Raw genomic sequence first — 13,338 nt, 5'->3', positions numbered from 1 at the left:
GAGGGGTTTAAAAGTAGTGCATTGCGCAGAATATTTGGCTTTGTCACGCTCCTCATTTAAATATGTAACCCACACCATCGACACAAGAAGGAAAATAATAGTGGAATATATACAGTGGTAAACCGATATACAGACCACTCCTGTCCTTTCCCTAGTTAATTTAGGGATGAAGGCTCCATTTTTCCATAACTCTTCTCATGAAAACAGCTGACTACATTTTGATGGTGCATAGGCAAAAATAAACTGTAGTCCTGAATGTCTGACTCCTACCTCGGCACTTAGTCGCATGCCATGGTAGTAACCCAAGTCATTTTTAACTGTGGACACATTTTCAATTTGTTTTTAGAACATACTGCTTCAAAAGCAATAACATGTTTGTTTTGTTCAGTTAAGTAATGTTTAGGTCTTATTTTTCTCTGATATTTGTAATTTTAATTTAGTATTTTTAATTTTTTAAAATGTGTCCCTTTTTTCCATTATGGTCATTTTAATTTTTATTTAGGGAGCATACAGTTTACAGTGTAGGGGTTAGAAGGCCATAGACCCTACAGGGAAATTTCCCAGTGGGTCAATGCTCACGGGTCCACCCAAGCTCTCTACATGACCACCAGTCACGTATATAGCGATCTGATGCTCTCAGCATTAATTAATACAAGAAAATTTAGACTAGCACATTCATAGTCGCAGGTGCACATCCATAAAGCTAGCATGCAAAAAGAAAAAAAAAAAAAAACCTATGGCAGCACAACATACACATACAAACAATAAAACTGGGGAATAGGGATTATTCGTAATTAATATTTTCTTGTAGTATATATTGAGGGTAGCTCCCTCCTTTAGATTGAGCACTCCCCGCCTATCTGCCCAGGACTTCTGAGCAGAGTATAAATGTAGCTGGTTCCTACACTGCCCTGAACATTGTAGGCCTAGGTCATGGGTGGCAGTATTTTGTGCTGCACTGTGTATTTGGTTCTGCTGGGGCGGTATTTTGTGCTGCACTGTGGTATTGTTGGCCCCACCTACTTATGTTGGCCCTGTCTTATGTCAGTTCTGACCTGCTTACAACATAGGGCCACTTTACGTTCTCAGTCTGCCTCTGGAAAACCGCCTCCGAAGCCTCACTGCAGAGCAGATCTGGGTCTGCTAAGACCCAGCAGCTAGTGCAGAAACCTAGCAATCACATGGCTGCTTCCTGATCTGTATATATGGTGATCATTGAACGTCATATATGCAGCAATGGGGAAGGCAGGGACAGTAATAAACTGTTTCTGCCTTCTCTATTGGGGTCCGGTTGTTACTAACAACTGACACCTCGCTGCCGCTGCAGTAACTCGGCAAGGAGGTTTAGTAACATCCATGAATAGCTACCTGCAGGCCTGCCAGACATTCAAAGCTGTCTGGCGCTCCACAAATGGTTAATATCAAATTATAGTAGGTAACCACTAATGACACTTACGTAGCAGTCTGTACATTGACCTTACCAGGACTATGAGTTAGGCTTACCTTTTTAACCTCCTGATGGGGCCAAGATGTTAATCCATCGGTCTCAAGAAAAAGATTAACCACCGAGATTAACCTTTTTGGGCTCTTGAAAGATTAACATTTAAATTTAGAACATTTCTGAATCTTATGCGCAAATATTTGTCACGTTTTCCCTCATATTCGAAAATGTTCTTTATCAGTTTCATTTACATTTTAAATTTCCGATTTTTAACTTCTACTTCTCAATCGTCATCCCCATCTGTAAGTGTTCCACATATATTGCATATTACCAACAGCTAGTTTTCGGTTGTGGTGATTTCTTCTCTAGGACGAGGGTGTTATCATGAATGTCTAGGCTTTGTAAATGGATTTTTACAATCTAACACTTTTTGTGTCTTAGGCCTGTTTCACACATGCAACAGAAGTTCTCTTGATTCGGCATTGCCAGACGTTACTGAAATGCCTGCCGCCCTCATTGACTATAATGGGGTATGACGGAGGTCTGGCCAAATTCCGGCATACTTTCCAGGTAGTGGCCGCAGAAAAGCCAGCAGATTTCACCCTGTCTATTAGAAAGGGTTAGATCCGCAAAGTAAATCTACTGTATAAATCAACATACTCGGAGCCAAGGAACAGAGTGGGAGTGATAGATGGACTGGCTATCGTCTGGTCACGTGAGATAATATATGGAAGGGAGGAAATGTTGTTTTTTTTTGCTCCTATCTGGGTAACAAATGTATTCTGCATTCTATGCTCAAGGGTGGGCGCTCTATACATTCTGGGATGCCTTTAGCGGGTTAGAGAGTATGTCCTTTCAAATGTCTGTTTTCACTCTGTGGGGTCAGCTGTGGATGATTCTGTTCCTCGGGGTGCTGTCGCTATTAAACGCGATTATTGTTTCACAAACATGTGGATAGCCACGTGGAATGTGAAGGGTTTGCGTTCCCAGTATAAATGCACAAATGTATTACAACATCTCAAGAAACTTAAAATTGATAGATCGCTTCTCCAAGAGACGCACCTTGAGGAACAGGATTTTTGGAGAATGCGGAAGCTGTGGGTGGGACAGGTGGTGGGCTCCCCTTCACTAGATAGAAAAGCAGGGGTACTCGTTCTCTTACATAAACGTTTGACATGGGAGGTCAAATCTACAGAGGTTGATGCGGAGGGTAGAATGGCAAAGGTGATTTTGACCTCTCTATTAGGTCAATTGACCATCTATAATATATACTCCCCCAATACAGCCCAATCGGTTTTTTATCGTTAATTAGAAGCGACTTTACTTCAGGAGGAGAGAGGAGAGTTTGGGAGGGGATTTCAACAGTGTGCATGACGAAAGGGAAGATAGGAGATATCGGGTGAAGAAACAGCATTTAAACCCTAAGGGGGCCCACACGTTATTCCCAGACGACAGGTTTGGTAGATGCGTGGAGGTATTATCACCCCGAGGGGAGGGAATTTTCTCATTATTCCCACGCCCAGCTCTCCTGGTCGCAATTGGACTATTTTCTCGTCACACCAGTGGTAGCAACCACAGTCCAGGAAGTGGAAATCTCTGATCTAGTAATATCGGTTCACGCCCCCGTGATCTTGGAATTGAGGGATGGGTCCCCGAAAGGTTCAGATTTTATATGACGATTGCCGTCCCACCGTTTGTCAGATGAAGACTGTGCAAATAGATTAAAGGGATGGTGGTGGGAATTCTTGCAAGACAACCAACCCCATGAAACAGATCCACAGCTGTTCTGGGATACAGCCAAGGCAGTGATTAGGGGTAGGATTATCTCGCACACCTCAGGGGAAAATAAGGAGGCGCAAAAGAAATATGCAGAGGCCTTACAAGCCTTGAGAGAGGTCTATACCGCTTTTGTTCAAGTCCCGAATGATGCCAATAAGGTGATGTGGGTGACGGCGAAACACACTTTTGACTTCTATTTGGAGAGTAGGCGAGGTGGTACAGGAAGGTAGGAAAGCAGACTTTTTCCGGTTTGGCAACAAGGCGGGTAAGCTACTGTTGAAACTAGCTAAACCTTATGCGAGCCAACCCCACTTACACCCCCTGAAGGACACCTCAGGGAATCTCCACACACACCCAAAGGAGATTGTGGAAATTTTGGGGGATTATTTTAGGTCCCTTTATTCCGAAGACCCATATGATGTGAATAGGGGTAGAGAACTCCTAGAAAGGATTAGCCTGCCAACTATCTCAGCAAAATCTCTAGCTCATTTAAATAAGGAGATATCCTTAGCAGAGTTTAATGCCACTGTCACAGGCCTTTCAAATGGGAAAGCGCCGGGGCCCGATGGATACCCTGCAGAGTTTTATAAGATGTTACCAGAAGAAGCTAGAACAGTATTGATAGCTCTATTCAATTTAGTGTTGCAGGGTGGAAGTCTACCCCCTTCAGGGAAAATGGCTTATATCAAGGTCATTCCGAAGCAGGGTAAAGACGTATCTCAACCTGGTTCTTTTAGGCCCATTTCTCTCATAAACCAGGATATCAAAATAATATCCCAAATTTTTGCTAATCGACTGGCGGAGACTGGACACTCCCAACTCTAATAGGGGATCAGCAGGTAGGTTTTATGAAGGGGCGCTCCGCTGTTACTAATAATATTAGGCGAGTTTTGCTAGCACAAGACAGTCAGAGGATTAAAACACATGGAAATCCAGCCCTCCTGACATTAGATGCCGAAAAGGCCTTTGATAATGTGAACTGGGCCTGGTTGGGCGAGGTCATGGATGCCATGGGTTTTACAGGGGATTTTTCGAAATTACCTGAGGGCCATATACGAAGATCCTCAAGTGTATGCCCCGGGTTTCTTATCTTAAAAGATAAGGTTAAAGAAGGGGACGAGGCAAGGGTGTCCTCTGTCCCTTCTCTTATTCAATCTGGCCCTGGAACCCCTAGCTCGGCTTTTGGTGCAGTCCGATATATATGAAGGAATCCAGGTGGAGGGAAGGGTCATTAGGTTAGCTTGCTTTGCGAACGATTTGTTGATCTTCCTGCAATCCCCAGATAAACATCTCAAGCAACTTCTCGATACCCTACTTGTACCATGGCTCGGTAACGGGTTACAAAATAAATGTCTCCAAAAGCCAGATCCTTTTTCTGCACTAGGGGGATCCATATCCGGAGAGACATTGTGGAGTCGAAGTGAGACGCGATTATATAACTTACCTGGGGGTGAAACTGGGGCGATCTCCAGCCACCCTTTATTCCTTAAATTATCCTCCCTTGATTCAGAAAATAATTAGAGAATTGGAAAGGTGGAAGGATTTGCCTCTCTCCTTACATGGTAGTGCTCAGCTATTGAAAATTGCCAGTTTCTCACGCCTGTTATACCCTTTGAAAACCATCCCCCTGCTGCTGAGGCACATTGACTTAATGAAAGTGCAGTCAGCTTTTAACACCTTTCTGTGGGGGCCACGCATAGCCTATGAAAAACTAACCATGCTAAAGTGGGAAGGAGGTTTACAACTTCCAAATATTCGCAACTATAACCTCGCGGCGCTATTCCGCCATGCCCGGGATTGGTTGTGGGGGACTTCATATTTCACAGCAGGTAATATAGAACAGGAGCTCGCTGCACCCTGGGATCTAAAAGGTTTGCTACACACTCGGCTAAAGGACTTACCCCCGCATATCAAGCAGTCCGTCCTGCTCCGGGAAACTATTATGTCATGGAAGGCTATATGTAAACTCTATAGACTCCCTATGTACCTTACTCCCTTTATGCCGCTGTGGACATTGCCGGCCCTTACACAGGGGAGGGAAAATAAAATGTACAAGGAATGGAGGCAGAAGGGCATTCACAAACTTAAAGATATTTTAGATACCTCACAGCAGAAATTAATACAATGGGTTGATCTTCAAAATAAACTTGGTTTGACTGCCGCCCACTATCTTCTGTATCAGCAGTTACGGTCCTACTGTAGAGCACATTTAGAGAGCTTGGGGGAAACAGATAGATTGGCGTGGTTCGAGGCATCGGTGGGGTGGAACAACTCAATGCTCCCTCTATCAGAGCTGTATCGCAAAATTCTGAACACAAAGAATATCAGTGTGGTGGTCACTGCCTTTGCGAAGTGGGGGAGAGAGATTGACTCTCTTGACTTGGCCAAAAAAATGAGAGAGGGTTATGAATTTGTGAGGAAAGCGATATCCAATGAACAGTGGAGAGAAACGCAACTGTGGTTAATGCATAGAGCGACTTACGCTTTTGACCTCTCTTTCAGAGATGCGCCGGCTCATTATCTGCGTCATTTTCCGAAATGTGAACTCTCTGAAGCAGGTCTCCTACACAGTATTTGGGATTGCCCGAGGCTAAAACAGCTGTGGTCGGAGGGTGTGAGGTATATTAAGGAGGTTTGGAACGTAGAGGTGTTACTTAAGCCGGTCCAATGTATCTTTCACTATATACCGAAAAACTAGTTCAACTCTAAAGAGTCTGGGGTACTCGAAAAGGGAGTGCATATATTACTTATGTCCATCAAGAAGGCGATCTTGAGACACTGGCTGGAAAAAGAACCCCCCTCTTCGGAAGAGGTATAAGGTATCATGAAGCAGGTGCTCTACTTGGAAAGGCTGGAAATGGAGAGACATAAAGAACAATCTATTCGCTCTTTTATTAAAAAATGGAGTAGGTTCATTGAAGCTTCTTTGTCGACAGAAGAAATTAAGGAACTAATGTCGCCTTTCACCCATACCACATGGTATTTAGAGGCTAGTATAGGGCGAAAATTAGGTAAATTGGAAGTTTAGTAACTTATACCTGTTCTCGAGGTGTAATGGTAATGTAAATGTAATTGGGCAACATCTATACTGGTAACCGCGTTTTATTGTTCCCCTCACATACCTGACAGTGTAGAGGGAATGTCTTCTCAACAAATGACAAGTTTTTGTTTTCTTTTGGTTGAAAACAAAAATGCTGATGGAAAAATATACAATAAAAAAGGGAAGCATGAAGGTATTATCTAATGCTGTATTCTTTGACCTACTGTTGAATTTCTGTACTTGAAATTATTTTGTCCATATGAACTCTTTTGTCAATAAAAAGAAGTTTAAAAAAATAAATAAAAATATGAGCATAGCATTAGCACCAGAATATTTTCTATAATTATGGGCTTATCGGACTTTAGTTATGTTGCATTATTTTTTTGTCTTTGTGCTTTCAGCCATGGCTGAGATGTGCTGAATGACTCCCTTTCCCTTGTTCACAAAGTCTTTTGAGCTTTTCGCACAGGGGTCCTGTCCATAAGATGGCCGCTGATGGAGGGTCATGTGACCAGGGAAATCACCTTCACGTTATGTCTCCTCCATTCAAAGCCACTACACCTGCCATCTGTACTTGTTCTGTTGGGAGTTTAGTGCAGGTGCAGTGTGTCTGAACGGAGGAGACATCACATGAAGTGATTTGCCTGGTCACATTACCCTCCATCTGCGGCCATCTTATGGACAGAACCTCTGTGTCGACAGCTCAAAAGACTTTGTAAACAAGGGAGCATACCTTATGAAATATGGAAAATGGTGCAGAATTTCAAGAAGGACTATATTAGTGAGTGCCATATAATCATCTCACAGACACATTGATCAACAGTAGCCAGAAAGTGGCCAACCCCTTTAAGTGTTTAGTCTGGGGTTTGATGCCTCCAATGCTCTTCTCCTGCATTTTCCACTTATGTGGGTGATAGTTTGGCACCATTGTCTCATTTCCTTTTAAGCATTTGTCACGTCATGCTTGGAGGTGCAGTTTCATAGATGTTTTCTTTTTTTTAAAGGAAGTGTGTCCTCCTCCTAACTTTAACTAGTAGAAGTTCATGGTGGGTGGTCCATTTTAATAGTTTGACATGGGGCCCAGAATTGCAAGGGCTAGTTCATATGGACGATTTTGCTTATGTGTCAGAAACCTTTATAGTTTCAGAATGAGTACGGTGGACCTGCTTGCGATTTAGCCCCATTAAATGTAGCTAAACCAAGATCAGACATCATGAGGACACCACTTCATGAAACGACATGTCCTTTCTTGGCGCAGTTGCAGAAGATAAATCAAGGCTGCATGAACGGCAGCGCAGCATTCCATTCAAAACAATGGGAGGCGGCTACCATGTGGCTGCCCTATGGTTTTGGGTGCGGAATCTGTGCCAAATTATGTGGACAGAAGCTCCTGCGTGAACTAGCCCTTATGCCCTTGGCCTGGAGTCTAAGGCAGTTTAGGTTACAGAGGATTGCCGAGACTGGAAACATTTTAGTAAATTAGGGCTGTATGAATACTAATTAATGGCCTGAAGAGTTTACACGCAAGCTGGAAAATCTCTGTGGTTTGAGATGTGGCAAAGAATGAAACGGGTTCATTTGATGGGAAATTGACCTTTTCTCTCCAGCAATTATTTCACTGCTTGTCTACAGATTCAATGTAATTATAGAAAGGCTTTTTCTAAAAAAAAAAAAAATTATAATACGTACAAAGATTTTTTTTGTCAGTGTATGAAAAAAACTATATAAAAATAAAAGCTAGCATGGATTGTAAATTGAGAAGGAGCCTGATGTGTGTAATAATACCAGTGCGAGAGATGTAGCCATGAAACGTTACCTCTGCTCTTTGGATTGTAGGAGCTTAAAGTGTACTATAGTGACATATCAAAGATTTTGACTGGTGGGGGTCCGAATACTGAGACCCCATTGCCTAAAAAATGAGACAGAAGCACTCACACCGAAGCGCTGTGGACTGGTGACTTTCTATTGAGCTTGTCTTGATCAGTGATGAGAGAGCGGCTCCTTGTCTTAGCAATCGATGGGGTTCTCGGCACTCGGACCCCACCAATCAAAATCTTTCATATGTCACTATAACATATCAAAAGTTTTTGTACACTACAAGCACACAAGTTTGGAGAACCTCGTTAAAAGCTATGTGAACTTCTTCAGCCATTTTATTGTTTCAAATCGAAATAACCAAAATGTATCAATTTTGTGTAAACATTATAAAATGTCCTGATGTATTATGTTTACAGCTCTTATGAAAACCTATACATCTCCATGGAAAACAACTGCATACACATGGCATGCAATCTGATCCTGCAGTCATGTGTTACTAAACTCCCTCTTTTTGACAACCTGAAGACAGCTGTGCCGTCTTTCTTGCTTCTACCTGAATAGGAGGTCAATTGGTCCTGGTGTCTCAGATCCGGGCAGTGCTATATACGTCCAGCAGGTGGTGGTGTAAAGCCTTCCTACAATCCTTACAATACTTTGCTAATTATTCTAAGGTATTTTCTATTTATTTATTTTATGCGCTTATATAGCGCTGACATATTCCACTGCGCTTTACAGACATTATCATCACTCACTGTCCCCAATGGGTCTCACAATCTGAGTTCCCTATCACTATGTCTTTGGAGTGTGGGAGGAAACTGGAGTACCTGGAGGAAACCCACACAAACATGGGGAGAACATACAAACTCTATGCAGATGTGGTCCTCGTGGGATTCGAACCTAAGACGACGCATAGTTAGCAATGCTTTTATGCACAGTACACTAAGGTCTTGTAATTAGGTGTAGTTTTGTGTTATCTGAGAGAACATGATAGAACAGTAATTTTTCCCTTGTAGAATCTAATACTGGCAATAAATTTAAAAAACTGTCCAATCAGGGATTTTTTTTTACATTAGATAATGAGATTTTTTGTGATCGGCAGAACTGCTTTGCCCACTATAGTAACAACTCTTGCAGCCGCTATGGAGGGACTGCAGAATTACATAGTGGCCTTTCAGCTGCCATTCAGGTCCACCATAGAAGGTTCATAGAAGGGCGTTCAAATTGGGGGACCCCCTTCTATCACATCATTGTGCCCTAATAGGGCATATGGACAGGGGTTTACAACAAGGGACAAAGCTGTTTACATACAGGAAATTTTAAAATGTGAAACCTCTCCAAAAGACAACCTATACAAGAAGACCACTCTATTGGCTAATCTAGACCAGCTATTTCATGACCCATATTTACTTTCATTACATCTCATGTGCACTAGCCATGTTCTTTAAGTCTACTTTCACACTCGCGTTTTGGCTTTCCGTTTGTGAGATCCGTTCAGGGCTCTCAGAAGCGGTCCAAAACGGATCAGTTTGCATTCTAATGCGTTCTGAATGGAAAAGGATCCGCTCAGAATTTATCAGTTTGCCTCCGTTCCGTCTCCATTCCGCTTTGGAGATGGACACCAAAATGCTACTTGCAGCGTTTTGGTGTCCGTCTGATGAAACTGAGCCAAACAGATCCGTCCTGACACACAATGTAAGTCAATGGGGACGGATCCATTTTCTATGACACAATAGAAAACGGATCCGTCCTACATTGACTTTCAATGGTGTTCAAGACGGAGCCGTCTTGGCTATGTTAAAGATAATACAAACAGATCCGTTCTGAACGGATGCAGACGGTCGTATTATCTGAACGGACCCATCCATGATGGATCCGCGCAAAACGCGAGTGTGAAAGTAGCCTAAGGAGGCAACCTCTCTTTAAGACCATATTACTACACAATACATAGTGCATTGCATAAGCCTGCACATTGATTGACAGGGCCAGGCGTGATTACATTTTCACTGCCTGGCTCTGTCAATGACAATGGAGAGGGCACGCCCAGAGACAGTAGAGCCTCTAGGTGTAATGGAAACTAGAGGCTTACTTACATATATTAAAACATAATTTTTCTTAGCAATGCGGGCACATATAAACATGGACCAACACAGATGCCTTCAGCTGCCAAGCGCACATGTAACAGGTCAGCCCGTGTCATAGGTACAAATCTGCTGACAGATGCCCTCTAACCCCTTTAGGACTCAGCCCTATTTTACCTTAAGGACTTGGCCATTTTTTGCAAATCTGACCAGTGTCATTTTAAGTGCTGATAACTTTAAAACGCTTTGACTTACCCAGGCCGTTCTGAGATTGTTTTTTCGTCACATATTGTAATTCATGATACTGCTAAAATTGGGTCAAAAAAGTTAATTTTGCAAATTTCAAAGTTTCAGTTTCTATACTTCTGTAATACATAGTAATACCCCCAAAAATTGTGATGACTTTACATTCCCCATATGTCTACTTCATGTTTGTATCATTTTGGGAATTTTATTTTTTGGGGATGTTACATAGCTTAGAAGTTTAGAAGCAAATTTTTAAATTTTTCTGAAATTTTCCAAATCCCACTTTTTATGGACCAGTCCAGGTCTGAAGTCACTTTGTGAGGCTTACGTAATAGAAACCACCCAAAAATGACCCCATTTTAGAAACTACACCCCTCAAGGTATTCAAAACTGATTTTACAAACTTTTTAACCCTTTAGGTCTTCCACAAGACTTCATGGCAAATGGACATAAAATTTAAGAATTTCGATTTTTTTGGGAAAATTTTCCAATATAATCAATTTTTTCCAGTAACAAAGCAAGGGATAACTGCCAAACAAAACTCAATATTTATGGCCCTGATTCTGTAGTTTGCAGAAACACCCCATATGTGGTCCTAAATTACTGTTTGGCCAAACGGGAGGACATAGAAGGAGGGGAACGCCATATGGGTTTTGCAAGGCAGATTTTGCAGGACTGGTTTTGTTTATACCATGTCCCATTTCAAGCCCCCCGTTGCACCCCTAGAATAGAAATTCCAAAAAAGTGACTCCATCTAAGAAAGTACACCCCTCAAGGTATTCAAAACTGGGTTAACAAACTTTGTTAACCCTTTAAGTGTTCCACAAGAGTTAATGGCAGATGGAAAAACAATTTTGGAATTTCTATTTTTTGGAGAATTTTCCATTTTAACCCATTTTTTCCAGTAATAAAGTAAGGGTTAACTGCCAAACAAAACTCAATATGGGTTGCCCTGATTCTGTAGTTTTCAAAAACACCCCATATGTGGTCCTAATGGGAATGTATTGGCGGAAACTGAGTCTCCCCTTGAACGCAACGAGAGACTCCTCAACCGCGACCTCCCTTCCAGGTACGTAGGCCTGCGCAAATTTGGCCCCAAAGTGACCGATGGCCGGCCGTATCTTATACAGACGGTCATAGGCAGGATCACCTCGTCCCCACTCCAGTATTGCCTGACACTGGGTTTTTGCACTAGACCCATGTGCAGCACGAGGCCCCAAAATGTCCTCATCTCGGCTGCACTGACCGGCGTCCAGCCATCGGGTCTAGCCAAAAAGGAGCCCGGGTGCTAAGCAACGAACTGTTGGGCGTACAGGTTCGTCTGCTCCACCATCAGATTCACAAATGGGTCACTGAAAAAAAACATAAAAAAGTCCATTTCAGTGAAGCCCACTGTTTGAATCTGGATTGCCAACAAAATCCGTAATCTCAGGCTCAAAATCCACTGGGGGACACCAGCTAAGTTCACCGGCAGGGGGCTCCGGTGGGCTTATTTGGTGGGCCGGGAAACCAGTACGAGCCCCAGGGCGGCTCGTACTGGTGTGGGCCACAGGGTCCCTAGCATGTGGGGCCCCTGGCTCCGCCTGACGGCGTCTCCGCCGCCTTGGGGGCTCATCGTCATCAGATGATGATGAGGAGGATGCGGATGACAAGAGGAACGTGGGGTCATCCTCACTGGGGCTCTCGGAGTCGGAGGCAAGCTGGGCGTATGCCTCCTCCACGAGAACATCCGGCAGGCCATGGGTATGTGTGTGTGCGTGTGTATGTGCAAAACTTTATTGTATGTGCGTGTGAGTGGGGGCACGGGTGTTCACGTACTAAAAAGTAAAAATAAAAAAAATGGACAAGTGTGTGTTAGAAGAAAAAAAAAGTTTAAACTTGCTGATCAGCGGTACAACGCTGAGCAGCGGTGGGGCGGGCGATGCGCTAACAGCACACGCAAAAAAAAAAAGTGTGGGGGGGGGGGGCAAGTGGCAGCACCCCTGGGTGGGTCTAGGGCAGTGTTGGTGAACCTATGGCACGGGTGCCAGAGGCGGCACTCGGAGCCCTCTCTGTGGGCACCCACACCCTTGAAAAAGTCTTTGGTGTACTAATATGCCTTCGATTTTTCCTGTCCTTCATCAGCGCAGTGCGTACTATGAATGGCACAGGCAGTGCATTGAATGTAGGCAGGCTATTATAGCTAAATGATACATGGAAAATATACTATATTGCTATTCAGGTTAAATTGCTAAGTGCTGTGGACCCCAACCACCAGAAACAATAAATCAGTTAAAGTTTTTTTTTTTTCCCCCTAATTAACTCTCCCTTCTATCCCTGCCTAATGGTGCCTCTCCCTCACTGACCCTAACCTACCTGGAGGGTGATGGGGATCGCAGGAGCTGGTGAGGACGGTGCTGGACGGTGCAGGTGCAGCAGCAGGAAGAGGAGGGGAGAGAGGAGCACCGGGAGTTTGAATCTCCCGCCTCTCTCCAGGACCAATCAGCACCATGGACAGCAGCCATCAGCACCACGGCCAGCACCGCCTGCCCCAAATGCTCGGACTGTGATTGGTGGTGTGTAATCACACCACCGATCACCGTCCTTTTCCTGTTCATCGGGTCACCGGAGACCCGAATGGACCGGAAACGCAGCAAACCGCAGGTCTGAATTGACCTGCGGTATGCTGCGTTCGCCGATACGGGGGGGGTCACATGACCCCCCTTCCCCCGGCGTTGTGACAGGATGCCCGCTGAATGATTTCAGCGGACATCCTGTTCCGATTAACCCCCGCCGCGCCGCAATGTAGTTTTAAACCCATGACGTACCGGTACATCATGGGTCCTTAAGGTCTCGGGAACCATGCCGTACCAGTACGTCATGGGTCCCTAAGGGGTTAAACCCATTATTACAAGATGACAAGAATATCCACAACTACAAACTTGACAAGAGAAGGC

This window comes from Bufo bufo, chromosome 4 (genome assembly GCF_905171765.1).
Source record: "Bufo bufo chromosome 4, aBufBuf1.1, whole genome shotgun sequence".
NCBI lineage: Eukaryota > Metazoa > Chordata > Amphibia > Anura > Bufonidae > Bufo > Bufo bufo.
The sequence above is the reverse complement of the archived record's forward strand: the minus strand, read 5'-3'. Positions refer to the sequence as shown.